Genomic DNA, 15,166 nt, shown 5'->3' with positions numbered 1-15,166 from the left:
GAGGTGAAGGTCGAATCATGTGGCCCCCGAAACAAGACCCACCAAACCCAGCCGCTCCAATGTGTCAGAGGAAACACTGTTCAATTGACAACCGGGTAAGGCTGCAGGCCTGCCACAAGGAGTTGATAGAGTGCAATAAAAAGCCCAGTAAAACCCCTCCGGCCAAACCCTCCTCTAACACAGACGACGCTGGGCCAATTGTCTGCCATCATATGGGACTCCAGATCACGACCGGTTGTGATGCCTCTAGCCCTATGAGGCAGTGCCTTAGTCTGCTGCATCACTTGGGAGGCCCAAGTTGCACTGTTTTTAATAAAACCTTTGGTGGCATCTCATAGAATCCGGGAGTAATCGACTGAATTTTTAATAATCATTATGAATGAATTTAGTTACATTTCAAATTGATCACTGAATGTAAGATGTTGTTGTAATGAAGCGTTCGAAAAGCGATCTTGTGGCTCTTTTAGGAGATTCCGACATTTGAAATGACAGTAGTAGGCGTGGTGATCGGACAAGCTCATTATGTCGAATTTCTATTTTCTTATTTAAAAAAAAAGAGATGTAGTAGATAATAATATAAAATTGATTCGGGAGAATGTTTTTTTAATGTTTTGAGTAGAAAGTGCACTTGTTTACTTTAGGATAATATGCTCGCCTGGCATCAATGACATTGTAATCAGAGAGTATATGTTGGAGAGGCTTGGTTGTCCGTGGATTGTAGTTGGTCTTGGCATTCATATCCATCTCAATAACAGGATGGAATTCAGTTAATTCAAACAATATGCTGTTTGGAGATTCTACCAACGTAGAATCATATGAATTTGGAGCATACACATTAATAAAGGTAATCTTATTTCCATTATGAATACATTTAAGGAAAGTGATTCTGCCTTCCTGGTCTTCGCCTTTACCCAAGATGGCGATTTTGAGTTCCTGATGTATCATTATGATTACAGCCTTAGTTTTGTTTGGGGCTGATGAAAAAGCAGCCAATTTGTACTAATGGTTCTGCATTCTATGTGCGTCCTGATGGAGCAGGTGTGCTTCTAAGAGAATTGCTATATCAATATGGTAACTTGCTAGGATATCAAGACAGCTGGAACATTTGATAGGAGAATGTAGGCGTTCAAATTCTAATAGAGAATAGCTAGTGTTGCCATTGTTTTTCAGAAAGGAATGTTCTATTAATTATATACTTGTTATCTTTAGTGTTGAAAACCCCATGGATGTGTAACCAAAAACAGGACCCACGGGGAGACTCCATTCCCCACCCAGAAAACCCTCCCTGTAAACCAAGGTGTCGAAAACATTTCACAGGGATGCTGGCCCATGTTGACTTCAATGCTTCTCACAGTTGTGTCAAGTCTCCCCAGCAAAATGTCAAGGATTTCTCATGCAGTGTAACCTGTACATTGACCATCACCCCGCTGACTCCACCTCTGACAAAGAAAGGGCGGACTTTGTCATCTCCCTATGTAACCGGTGTGAAATGGCTAGCTAGTTAGCAGGGTGCGCTCTTATAGCCTTTCAATTGGTGATGTCACTCGCTCTGAAACCTTGAAGTAGTTGTTCCCCTTGCTCTGCAAGGGCCGTGGCTTTTGTGGAGTGATAGGTAACGATGCTTCGTGGGAGGCAGTTGTTGATGTCTGCAAAGTGTCCCCGGTTCGAGCCCAGGTAGAGGCGAGGAGAGGGACGGAAGCTAAACTGTTTCACCTACTCACAGACAAAGCTCTGGATTGGGTCACAGCCCGGTGGGCCGCTCAAAGTTCTGATCTGTCCTCTGAATCACGTTTCCACGCCCTTTTCAAGGAGGTGTTCGACCATTCAGTTTCAGGTCGTCACCTGTTATGTGAGCTGCGACAGGTCCATCGCTCCACCACTGAGTATACAGACCGAACTGGCCTGCAGAGGAGATTTAACGAACCTAAACCAATACATCCGGGTGTCCATATCCTTTGGCAACCTACTGGTGGACCGCAGACCTATACAGTTGCCCATGGCCTGCGATCTTTCCACGCCTTCTCTCGTCCCCCACAGTCCAATATCTCCGAACCCATGCAAAACGTCCGTGCCCCTCTCATGCCGGCCAAGAGACAGTGGAGGTTATGTGAAAACCTGTGACTCTATTGTGGAGAGGGTAACCACATACTCACTAGCTGTCCGGGACTAGTGGACTCGGGGGCCGAAGGTAATTTCATTGACAAACAATTGGCACAACAGTTAAGAGTCAAATGAATCCCTGTTAATGCTCCCCTTAGGATTAATGCTCTGGATGAACAAACTCTCGAACTGGTCTTGTGACTCACATGACCGAAAGTATCCGTAACCTTCATAGGGTTCGTACTGACACCAGGAGGGGTCAACATGGATGAAGGCAAAGTCACGTCCGTGCTTAACTGACCCAAACCTACCACTGTAAAGTCAAATCAAATTTATTTATATAGCCCTTCGTACATCAGCTGATATCTCAAAGTGCTGTACAGAAACCCAGTCTAAAACGCCAAACAGCAAGCATTGCAGGTGTAGAAGCACGGTGGCTAGGAAAGACTCCCTAGAAAGGCCAAAACCTAGGATGAAACCTAAAGAGGAACCAGGCTATTAGGGGTGGCCAGTCCTCTTCTGGCTGTGCCAGGAGGAGATTATAACAGAACATGACCAAGATGTTCAAATGTTCATAAATAACCAGCATGGTCAAATAATAACAATCGCAGTAGTTGTCGAGGGTGCAGCAAGTCAGCACCTCAAGAATACATGTCAGTTGGCTTTTCATAGCCGATCATTAAGAATATCTACACCACTCCTGCTGTCTCTAGAGAGTTGAAAACAGCATGTCTGAGACAGGTAGCACGTCCGGTGAACAGGTCAGGCCAGGCAGCAGCACAGCCAGGTGGACAGGGGACAGCAAGGAGTCCTCATACCAGGTAGTCCTGAGGCATGGTCGTAGGGCTCAGGTCCTCCGAAAGAGAGAAAGAAAGAGAGAAAGAGAGAATTAGAGAGAGCATACTTAAATTCACACAGGACACAGGATAAGACAGGAGAAGTACTCCAGATATAACAAACTGACTCCCCGACACATAAACTACTGCAGCATAAATACTGGAGGCTGAGACAGGAGGGGTCAGGAGACACTGTGGCCCCATTCTATGACACCCCCGGACAGGGCCAAACAGGAAGGATATAACCCCACCCACTTTGCCAAAGCACAGCCCCCACACACCTAGAGCGATATCTTCAACTTACCATCCTGAGACAAGGCCGAGTATAGCCTACATACAACAACACAGAGTTACACATGGAATAAACAAAACATACAGTCAATAATACAGTAGAACAAAAGAAAACAAAAAGTCTATCTACAGTGAGTGCAAATGAGGTAAGTTAAGGAAATAAATAGGCCATGGTGGTGAAGTAATTACAATATAACAATTAAACACTGGAATGGTAGATCGCCAGAAGATGAATGTGCAGGTAGAGATACTGGGGTGCAAAGGAGCAAGATAAATAAAGTAACATCAGTAACACACTACGCCGCCAGGGACTCAAATCCTGCAGTGCCAGACGTGTCCCCCTGCTTAAGCCAGTACATGTCCAGGCCCATCTGAAGTTTGCTAGAGAGCATTTGGATGATCCAGAAGAAGATTGGGAGAATGTCATATGGTCAGATGAAACCAAAATATAACTTTTTGGTAAAAACTCAACTCGTCGTGTTTGGAGGACAAAGAATGCTGAGTAGCATCCAAAGAACACCATACCTACTGTGAAGCATGGGGGTGGAAACATCATGCTTTGGGGCTGTTTTTCTGCAAAGGGACCAGGACGACTAATCCGTGTAAAGGAAAGAATGAATGGGGCCATGTATCGTGAGATTTTGAGTGAAAACCACCTTCCATACCTTAAGGGAACATTTTGACGCTTGCCATATGGTTAGTGAGAAAGTCCATATTGCAAATGTACGGTTCCTTACCAGACGTCCGAAAACTTTTCTAAAATTCACGGACGGCGTCGGGCCGTGCGGCAGGGCCGGATCTACCAGGAAATCAAACGAACTCTCTCGGACATTCGGTTTCCGTTTGATAAAATATTCAAATTTTGGTCCGCTGTCCCGGTAAATCCCACAAGAGGGCGAATGGAATCATATTGCAAATGTACAAAACATCACGAATCATGACGTGGCCTTATCTCCTAAACGGAAAAGACTTTGAAGATGAAACTTGGTGAGCATAGGTTTGGCATAATGGGCAGTTGGCCCCAAACAAGATGGCGTCTAGGCCTCAACGGTTTTTGAGTTATGGCCATTTTCTGGGATTAAAGGTCCAAAGTGAAAATATAGCAACTTTTCTGCTTCACGTCAAAGTAAAGGAACCTACGGTGTCAATAAAAAAAGAACCAGCCATTTATCTATCGTCATTTAAGAGAAATCGTACAATGTCAAATTGGTGATGTTCAAAAATAGGTGTTTTAAAAAATAAAAACACTTACAGATCCAGTTGCAGCGTGTTCATACAAATCTTTTTACAGTGTGTTTCGGAGCTCTGCGAGATTTCTGTGATTTTCTGAAATAACACACACTCACTAAACCCTCCGTAAATAAGTCAGTTCTTAACGTAAAGACTTAAAACTCAAAATTCTATAATTGCCTACCCCAAGAAGGATATGTGTTCACTTTCAGCTTCCTGTGTAAACCGGAAGTGCCTTAAAATGGTGTCATAGTTGCTGTTTCGAAGGGTTAAAAAGGTCAGATCTTTCCAAACTTAATATGTGTGATTAGTCAACCCTCATGAACTGTAAGTCAGTAATTTCTCCCAACAGATGTCAAAGAAAAGCTCTCTCTCACACACACACACACACACACACACACACACACACACACACACACACACACACACACACACACACACACACACAGCAAGGATGGAGTGACAAAGTGCGGTGCTTAAAGACACACAGAGCCTGCAATGGCATTTCCATATTCTCAAGGCCGTGCCGAGTTCAACGAGATGCCCCGCTCGACCGTAGCTCGCTCTGAGTGCAGTGACCTTGAAAAAAGTAGGCCCAAAATTAAGCCTGGCCCTAAATGTCATTTGCTTTTGGGTGACAGTGAGAGAACAGTTAAGGTGAGAAGCACAATTCGACCTCAGGTCGACCTGAGGTCCTCCCGATCTGTGCAAGCCCAACCTTGACCGTGTGGCATTAACCCTTAAAAGTTAATAAGGGTTTTTTGATCTCACAGATTACAATGACATCTCTCCCCATAGGAATACATTGCCTGCTCCTCTAAAGTCAACCTGAAGCCTATGTGGGTTATGAATGCCTTATGAACCTGTCTTCAATGACAGTCCATCAGGACACTATGAGGTCTACCTGCGTCGATTCTAAGCTTCCTGAAGCAACACCTAAAAGTGTTTTTCCATACCCAACCAGCAGTTTGTGATAAATAGTGCATTCAACCCTGTGTAAATCGGTCAGTTCTTAACGTAAACACTTAAAACTCAGGATTCTGTAAAGGCATACCCCAATCAGGATATGTGTTTACTTACTTTACTTTACTTAGCTTCCTGTGCCAACCGGAAGTGCCTTAAATGGTGTCATAGGTGCTGTTTCGAAGGGTTAAAAAGGTCCGATCTTTCCAAAACTTCATATGTGTGATTAGGCAACCCCCATGAACTGTAAATCAGTCATTTCTCCCATAAAATTTCCAAGTAAAAATCACACACACACACACACACACACACACACACACACACACACACACACACACACACAGCTAGGACAGAGGGACACAGTGTGGTGCGTAGAGACAGACAGTGCCTACAATAGTTACCTTTGTTCGAGCTAAAAAATAACCGTCAGACCTAGAGTTCTGAAACTTTAGAAACCTGTTCTAGACCTCAGGTCGATAGTGCGTGGTGAGTTACTTGGCTCTAGAAGGTTCTCGGGCCGAGAAACAGCCTCGTACATTTGCAATGACTTCAATTAATTTTGACCATTACGAAAATGACGACATTTAGAAAAGTCTCAGAGACGCAAGACTAGGTGCATTGAAACCGGCTCGGCCCATAGAGAAGGACCCCAACGTTTCTGTCCGATAGCTCATTCAAGGACCCCGTAGCAAGGCATGGAAAAAAGTGGATTTTCAGCACCAATTAAGGTCTTGCTCGGGCACCAAAGGACCTATCGAGCCGAAACTCGGGATTCGGGGTCGGCTCACATAGGCCTACACATAATGTCAGAACTGGACCCGCAGCTAGAACGTAACTACGTGTTTTACGTTTTTATTATGGTTTGAACAGATGGCGTTGTGAATTTTGGGCCAGCTCTGAAGTATGTGATAGTTGGCTTCTAAATGAGTTGGGAAAAGTGGGTGTGGTGTCAGTTTGGTGTCAGAATGATATCTAATTGACTGATGGACGGTGACTTGCTGGTGACTTTTGTCCATTTGCAATATGTTTAAACAGTGAGGTGCCATCACCAAAGTGACATTCTGAAATCAACCCCAACGAGCGATGGAGAGGAAACAGAATCACTGCCCAGCCATCCCGAGTTCATTGGGCCAGTCAATTTTGCATTCCTGCAAGATTTTTGAGCATGCCAAATTTGTGATGGTAAATGACCATTGAAACATATTACAAATGCACGTGCATTTGCAATATGATTCAACAGTGAAAAAACATCACCAAATGAACATGATGAAATCAACACAACGAGCGATGGAGAGGAACCACTATCACTGCCTGGCCATCCTGTGTTCATCAGGCCAGTCTATTTTGCATTTCTGCAGGAGTTTTAAGCATGACAAATTCGTGATGGTAAATGCCCATTGAAACATATTGCAAATGCACGTGCATTTGCAATATGATTCAACAGTGAAAAAAAATTCATGATGGTTCATGATGGTTCATAGCAAATTGACATAACATCCTGATTTGGCATTTTCAAATCTTTCATATTGCATTTGGACAGTTCTTATGGCATTTGGCCAAAATGCTTTGACTTTTGACTTTTGACTTCCTATGAAATCATATTGCAAATGGACAAAACATATGCCCTATGCACAAGTAAAAAAAAAAAAATTATGATAATAACATTTGACAAAAGTATATTCATACAGTTCTTACACATGATTAATTAACAAAAAAATCGAAAGAATTTCGAAAAACGGTCCAGAAAGCACTTTCTTAAGGGGGTGATAAGTTTTTGAAAAAAAGGTCACATTTTCGACTTTTGACTTCCTATGAAATCATATTGCAAATGGACAAAACATATTCCTTATGCACAAGTAAAAAATATATACAATTATGATAATAAAATATGACTAAAGTGTGTTGATACAGAAAGATGATACAGAAAGCACTTTTTTAAGAGGGTGATAAGTTTTTGAAAAAATGTTCAGTTTTTCAAAATGTTACTTTTGGATGTTGACTTGTGTTACATTTGCAATATGAAAAACCACGGTGGAGCGCACTTGCCATCTGTTGGATTTTAAAGTGTTACACTTGGCATTTGCCATATTGCATTTGCAATCAACATTTGCAATCAAACGACGCCGAATTGAGTGGTATTGGACACCGTGTATATGGTTTATCCAGTGCCAATGACTTCCCATTCATTTTTTAACATTTCAGGGGGGTGTTCCCTTACATCAGCAAGGGCATTGAAGATGAAACGTGGCTGGGTCTTTCAGCATAACAATGATCCCAAACACACTGCCCGGGCAACGAAGGAGTGGCTTCGTAAGAAGCATTTCAAGGTCCTGGAGTGGCCTAGCCAGTCTCCAGATCTCAACCCCATAGAAAATCTTTGGAGGGAGTTGAAAGTCCGTGTTGCCCAGCAACAGCCCCAAAACATCACTGCTCTAGAAGAGATTTGCATGGAGGAATGGGCCAAAATACCAGCAACAGTGTGTGAAAACTTTGTGAAGACTTACAGAAAACGTTTGACCTCTGTCATTGCCAACAAAGAGTATATAACAAAGTATTGACATAAAATGTTGCTATTGACCAGAGAGGTCTGTACTTATCTTCCACCATAATTTGCAAATAAATTCATAAAAAATCCTACAATGTGATTTTCTGGATTTTGTCTGTCATAGTTGAAGTGTACCTATGATGAAAATTACAGGCCTCTCTCATCTTTTTAAGTGGGAGAACTTGCACAATTGGTGGCTGACTAAATACTTTTTTTGCCCCACTGTATGTGTTTGAGAGTGTGAGCTGGAAGCAGACGTTACGACCATGGGCAATATAATAATAACAAAGTCCAATACTCAGCAATAATAGTAATAATGTTCCTTGTAACCACTTGAGGGGGTGTCCTCATCATTGTCTTATGCTGAGGGCAGCATCATAGCCATAGGCTAGGCTGCGTGATTGTGCATGGTTAGCATACTTGGATATTGAGCCAGTCATAATGGGGTTCCATCTGTCAACTCGTTCCTTTGTTTGTTGGGTTTGAAGTGATTCTCGAAAAAGTATTTAGCTTCGTTGGCAGTGGAGAATGTGTGTGTTGTGTTCTGGAAGGTCAAGATGAGTTTTGCTAGGTGGATCTCAGATTTAGCTTGCGTAGCTGGGATCTCACCTCATTGTAAGTCGCCCTCTGTTTTAGCAGTTCGGCACGCAGGTCTGGGTAGATTTAGGGCCAAGCTTCCTGCCATCCAGGACCTCTATACCAGGCGGTGTCAGAGGATGGCCCTAAAATTTGTAAAGGTCTCCGTCACCCAAGTCATAGACTGTTCTCTCTGCTACCGCACGGCAAGTGCCATTTCTAGGTCCAAAAGGCTTCTTAACAGCTTCTACCCCCTAAGCCATAGGACTGCTGGTCAGCCAATTAAATGGCTACCCAGACTATTTACATTGTCCCCCCTCCTTTGTTTTTACACTGCTGCTTCTCACTGTTTTTTTTTATATACAGTGAGCACCATAATTCATTGGACAGTGACCATTTTTTTGTTATTTTGGTTCTGTACTCTAGCACTTCGAGTTTGAATACAATGACAATGGATACAATGAGGATACAATGAGGAAACAATGACAATGAGGGCGAAGTGCAGACTGTCAGCTTTAATTTGAGGGTATTTTCATACCTATCGGATGAACCGTTTAGAAATTATGGAAGCTTTTGTACATGGCCCCCCTATTTTCGGGCATCAAAAAACATTGGACAGTTTAACATAATGTAGAATAAAGTAATCATTGTTAATATTTGGTCGCATATCCTTTGCATGCAATGACTGCTTGAAGTCTGCGATGCGTCGCCATCACCAGATCACCAGTATCTTCCCTGGTGATGCTCTGCCAGGCCTGTACTGCAGTCATCTTCAGTTCCTGCTTGTTCTGGGGACTTATTGCCTTCAGTCTCCTCTTCAGCATGTAAAATGCATGTTCAATTGGATTCAGATCCGGTGATTGACTCGGCCAGTCAAGGAATTTTCCACTTTTTGGCCATCAAAAACCCCTTCGTTGCTCTAGCAGTATGTTTAGGGTCATTGTCTTGTTGCGTGATGAAGTGCTGTCCAATGAGTTTGGAGGCATTCGGTTTAATTTGAGCAGATAAAATATTTCTATAGACTTCAGAATTCATTATTCTACTTCTGTCTGCAGTCACATCATCAATGAAGACAAGTGAGCCTGTTCCACTGGCAGCCATACAGGCCCAAGCCATAACACCCCCTCCACCATGTTTCACGGATGAGGTGGTATGCTTTGAATCATGGGCATGTCTTTTTTTTCTCCACACTTTTCTCTTTCCATCACTCTGGTACAGGTGGTACCAGACCTGTTAACATCGTATTCACTTTTACAGGTGTTAGGGTATATTTTTCCAAACCACATTTCAGCATCCATTGTAAACCAACCGTCCGTCAAATTAACCACATTTAGCCAATCCCCTGGACATGTCTAATTGAAAAGCTGCGTTCCCAGTGACTTCATTAGAGGGAGAGTAAGGGGCTGTCAGAGTGATGCCTTCCCTATCACAGCTCAGCGTCAGGACTTACCATACACACACATCCACAAAGAAAGCCTGTGTCCAAAATGGCACCTTATTCCTTATATAGTGCACTACTTTTGACCAGGGCCCATAGGGATGCAGACAGAGAGGATAGGAGGAGAGGTACGTGGTGGAGAGAGGGGGAGAGAGAAGGGACAGGGAAGAGAGAGGGAGTTGAAGGGGAGGTAGGAGGGTCAGGACGGTAATAACCATGCTCTTATCTCAAGCTGGTGTTTCCAGCTTGGAGCCGTGCGGCGGCTGCATGGCCCCGTGTGATGGTGGGAGATTTATGACTACTGTCATCGGGATCATGTCTCTGCAGGTTGCCACGCTCCCTGACCTTCCCCACCAATGCCACGGATTGCACTCTCCAAATTCTGCCGGAGGAGATTTCCGGACAATCATAACAGGGTGGGAGACGACAGTTTTCGAGACGGGAAGAGGGGAGAAGCCAAGCTGTGACAAATAAGTACATCTTACATTTACGGTAATTTAGCAGAAATTCTTATCCAGAGCGATGCATACAATGCATACGGTGCATTCAGAAAGTATTCAGACCCCTTGACTTTTCCCACATTTTATTACATTACAGCCTTATGTTAAAGTGGATTAAATACAAAAAATCCTCAGCAATCTACACACAATAACCCATCATGACAAAGTGAAAACGGGTTTTATAAATTTTAGCAAATTTATAAAAAGTGTAAAACAGAAATACCTTATTTACATAATTATTCAGACCATTTGCTATGAGACTCGAAATTGAGCTCAGGTGCATCCTGTTTCCATGAATCATCCTTGAGATGTTTCTAAAACTTGATTGAAGTCCACCTGTGGACATGATTTGGAAAGGCACACACCTGTCTATATAAGCTCCCACAGTTGACAGTGCATGTCAAAGCAAAAACCAAGCCATGAGGCCGAAGGAATTGTCCGTAGAGCTCCGAGACAGGATTGTGTCGAGGCACAGATCTGGGGAAGGGAACATTTATTCAGCATTGAAGGTCCCCAAGAACACAGTGGCCTCCATCATTCTTAAATAGAAAACGTTTGGAACCACCAAGACTCTTTCTAGAGCTGGCCGCCTGGCCAAACTGAGCAATCGGGGGAGAAGGGCCTAGGTCAGGGAGGTGACCAAGAATCTGATGGTCACTCTGACAGAGCTCTAGAGTTCCTCTGTGGAGATTGGAGAACCATCCAGAAGGACATTCATCTTTGCAGCACTCCACTAATCCGGCCATTATGGTAGTGTGGCCAGACGGAAGCCAGTCCTCAGTAAAAGGCACATGGCAGCCCGCTTGGAGCTTGCCAAAAGGCATCTAAAGACTCTGACCATGGGAAACAAGATTCTCTGGTCTGATGAAACCAAGATTGAACTCTTTGGCCTGAATGCCAAGTGTCACATCTGGAGGAAACCTGGCACCATCCCTACGGTGAAGCATGATGGTGGCAGCATCATACTGTGGGGATGTTTTCAGCGACAGGGACTGGGAGACTAGTCAGGATCAAGGTAAAGATGAATGGAACAAAGCACAGACAGATCCTTGATGAAAACCTGCTCCCGAGCTCTCAGGACCTCAGACTGGGATGAAGGTTCACCTTCCAACAGGACAACGACACTAAGCACACAGCCAAGACAACACAGAAGTGGCTTCGGGACAAGTCTCTGAATGTGTTTGAGTGGCCCAGCCAGAGTCCGGGCGTAAACCTGATCAAACATCTCTGGAGAGACCTGAAAATAGCTGTGCAGCGACTCTCCCCATCCAACCTGACAGAGCTTGAGAGGATCTGCAGAGAAGAACGGGAGAAACTCCCCAAATAGAGGTGTGCCAAGTTTCTAGCGTCATACCCACGAAGCCTCGAGGCTGTAATCGCTGCCAAAAGTGCTTCAACAAAGAACTGAGTAAAGGGTCTAAATATTTATGTCAACTGTACATTTTCCTACTGGTTCCTTGTGGGAATTGAACCCACACCCCACAAGTGCCATGCTCTACCAACTGAGCCACACAGGACCATAAGTACTATTAAGCTTTTTTAGAAGCATCATCAAATCGCTTCTTAAAATCAACACTATCGTGTTGAAATAGCTGTTTATATGAAGAACGAGCAAAACACCTCCACCAGAGATTACAATTTGGGTGAAGTTACAGAAATGTTACATTGGTCTTCTAGCACCCTAAATAGCTCAAGCAGGTCAACATCTGAGGCCATTGTTTTCCATGGTCATGGTTTGACTCCAGTAAAGGTTATGGTTTGACTCCAGTAAAGGTTATGGTTTTACTCCAGTAGAGGTCATTGTGACTCCAGTAGAGGTCATGGTGTGACTCTAGTAGAGGTCATTGTGTTACTCCAGTAGAGGTCAAAGTGTGACTCCAGTAGAGGTCACGGTGTGACTCCGGTAGAGGTCTTATTGTGACTCCAGTAGAGGTCATAGTGTGACTCCAGTAAAGTTCACAGTGTGACTCCAGTAGAGGTCATGATGTGACTCCAGTAGAGGTCATGGTGTGACTCCAGTAGAGGTCATGGTGTGACTCTAGTAGAGGTCATTGTGTTACTCCAGTAGAGGTCAAAGTGTGACTCCAGTAGAGGTCATATTGTGACTCCAGTAGAGGTCTTATTGTGTGACTCCAGTAGAGGTCATAGTGTGACTCCAGTAGAGGTCACATTGTGACTCCAGTAGAGGTCATATTGTGACTCCAGTAGAGGTGTTATTGTGACTACAGTAGAGGTCATTGTGTGACTCCAGTAGAGGTCAGTAGATAGTTCCCCCTCTGTATACACAGTTATACCGTGGACATGATAAAATGTGTCTGATGTCTGCAAAATTAATGAGGGGAAACTAGGGTATTCTCAATTATGAATTTGTTACCCTTATGGGGATTTAGTGTGGTTCCCTGGTGCGGTTCCTATTTGCAATTAGCTTGAACCATACATTGTATTGCCACAAAATTCTATAATGATAGCTTACAAGTAGACAGTTTATGATAAATTGCCTGATGCTGTCATATACAATCTAATCAAAGCTATGATTGCACAAGCAATGTGTTGTCATCCCTGACATATACACATGGGAGCAATAGAAACATATTGTCACATAGCACAATCAACATGGTTTGACAAGGTTTGCTGGGACCACACCTGGAACCAGGAAGGAAGATTTCTCTTTCTTTCCTCACCATAATGAAAGAGCACCTTCAGTCCATTCACAAAAGACTCATTTGTTGTCACTGTACAACAATGTGGAGAGTCTTTGTGTGGAAAGTGCTCTTTCTATCAGAACCCCACAAAAGGCCAGACACAATGTGGATTAAAAAGAAAAGAAGACGGGAAAAAGCCCCATGGTGAGATTGGGGCATGCTTCCCTCAGTGTAAAACGAACGCTTTCTGTTATCGCAGGTGTTTGGCTGAACAAAGGCAAGGTGAGATAGGCTCTCCACCAGGTTTGCTCAGGACCCCAAAGGTGATTTAATACTGAGCCTGAATCAGACCCATTTATTTCCACACAAGGAAATAGGAGACATGGAATTTTCTTCCTATAGATGTTGGATCTTTATTTGAGCCAGTTTGCTACTATAGGAAATAATCCTGAAGCAACAGGAAATGTGGATTAGAATTAATGGACTTTTTTTTGTAGGGGTTGATACATTTTTCAAATAAAAAAATTACACATTTTAGAAGCCTTTTGAATTCGAATAAACAAAAAAGTTAACATTTCCTTCTGTGCAGAAACATTTTCAGTGACGAAAGAGTGATCAAAGTAAGATCCTACATCTGTATAAGGCGATAGTTTCTCTCTTTTTCCTTTATTTTCCACTGCTGCACCGAGCGCCCGAGGCACCTCAATGATGGTATGGATCCAGGACCCCAAAGAGGAGTCCCAGGTGAGTGCCTGACTGAACATTTCTGTGGAGGACCACAGAAAAGTAAGCAATATGGCTCTTCAAATCAGATCAATTCAAATCCAATTTATTTATAAAGCCCTTCTTACATCAGCTGATATCTCAAAGTGCTGTACAGAAACCCAGCCTAAAACCCCAAACAGCAAGCATTGCAGGTGTGGAAGCACGGTGGCTAGGAAAAACTCCCTAGAAAGGCCGGAACCCAGGAAGAAACCTAGAGAGGAACCAGGCTATGAGGGGTGGCCAGTCCTCTTCTGGCTGTGCTGGGTGGAGATTATAACAGAACATGGCCAAGATGTTCAAAAGTTCATAGACGACCAGCAGGGTCAAATAATAATAATCACAGTGGTTGTTGAGGGTGCAACAGGTTAGCACCTCAGTTGTAAATGTCAGTTGGCTTGTTATAGCCGTTCATTCAGAGTATCTCTACCACTCCTGCTGTCTCTAGAGAGTTGAAAACAGCATGTCTGGGACAGGTAGCACGTCCGGTGAACAGGTCAGGGTTCCATAGTCGCAGGCAGAACAGTTGAAACTGGAGCAGCAGCATGGCCAGGTGGACTGGGGACAGCAAGGAGTCATCAGGCCAGGTAGACCTGAGGCATGGTCCTAGAGTTCAGGTCCTCTGAGAGAGAGAAAGAGAGAAAGAGAGATAGAAAGATAGAGAGAATGAGAGAGATACTTAAATTCACACAGGACACCGGATAAGACAAGAGAAATACTCCAGAAATAACAGACTGACCCTAGCCCCCCGTCACATAAACTCCTGCAGCATAAATACTGGAGACTGAGACAGGAATGGTCGGGAGACACTGTGGCCCCATTCGACGATACCCCCGGACAGGGCCAAACAGGCAGGATATAACCTCACCCACTTTGCCAAAGCACAGCCCCCACACCACTAGAGGGATATCTTCAACCACCAACTTACCATCCTGAGACAAGGCTGAGTATAGCCCACGAAGATCTCCGCCATGGCACAACCCAAGGGGGGGGTGCCAACCCAGACAGGAAGATCACGTCAGTGACTCAACCCACTCAAGTGACGCACCCTTCCTAGGGACGACATGGAAGAGCACTAGTAAGACAGTGACTCAGCCCCTGTAATAGGGTTAGAGACAGAGAATCCCAGTGGAGAGAGAGGAACTCTCTACCACTAAATCAAATAGTTACTAGTAACTGAGGTGCAGTTGGAAAGACAACACCTCAATACTTCCCTCCAACCTCTGGTTATACAGTGTACAGTATATATCCACCTGTCATTCGTCTCCCTGTTGTTTTTGATG

At 43.9% G+C, this 15,166-nt stretch overlaps 1 long non-coding RNA gene across 1 annotated transcript; it reads right to left on the bottom strand.

Moving 5' to 3' along the window:
• Positions 1-13,934: 13,934 nt before the first annotated feature.
• Positions 13,935-14,938, bottom strand: LOC149979943 (uncharacterized). The gene is made up of 2 exons (XR_016484016.1): positions 14,812-14,938; positions 13,935-14,505 (listed from the first exon to the last, which is right to left on the bottom strand). It is a non-coding gene; the product is annotated as an uncharacterized LOC149979943 (long non-coding RNA).
• Positions 14,939-15,166: the final 228 nt, after the last annotated feature.

The sequence above is a fragment of the Oncorhynchus mykiss genome, chromosome 10 (genome assembly GCF_057628025.1).
Source record: "Oncorhynchus mykiss isolate SJ-2025 chromosome 10, ASM5762802v1, whole genome shotgun sequence".
NCBI lineage: Eukaryota > Metazoa > Chordata > Actinopteri > Salmoniformes > Salmonidae > Oncorhynchus > Oncorhynchus mykiss.
This window is presented reverse-complemented; position numbering and strand designations above follow the sequence as displayed.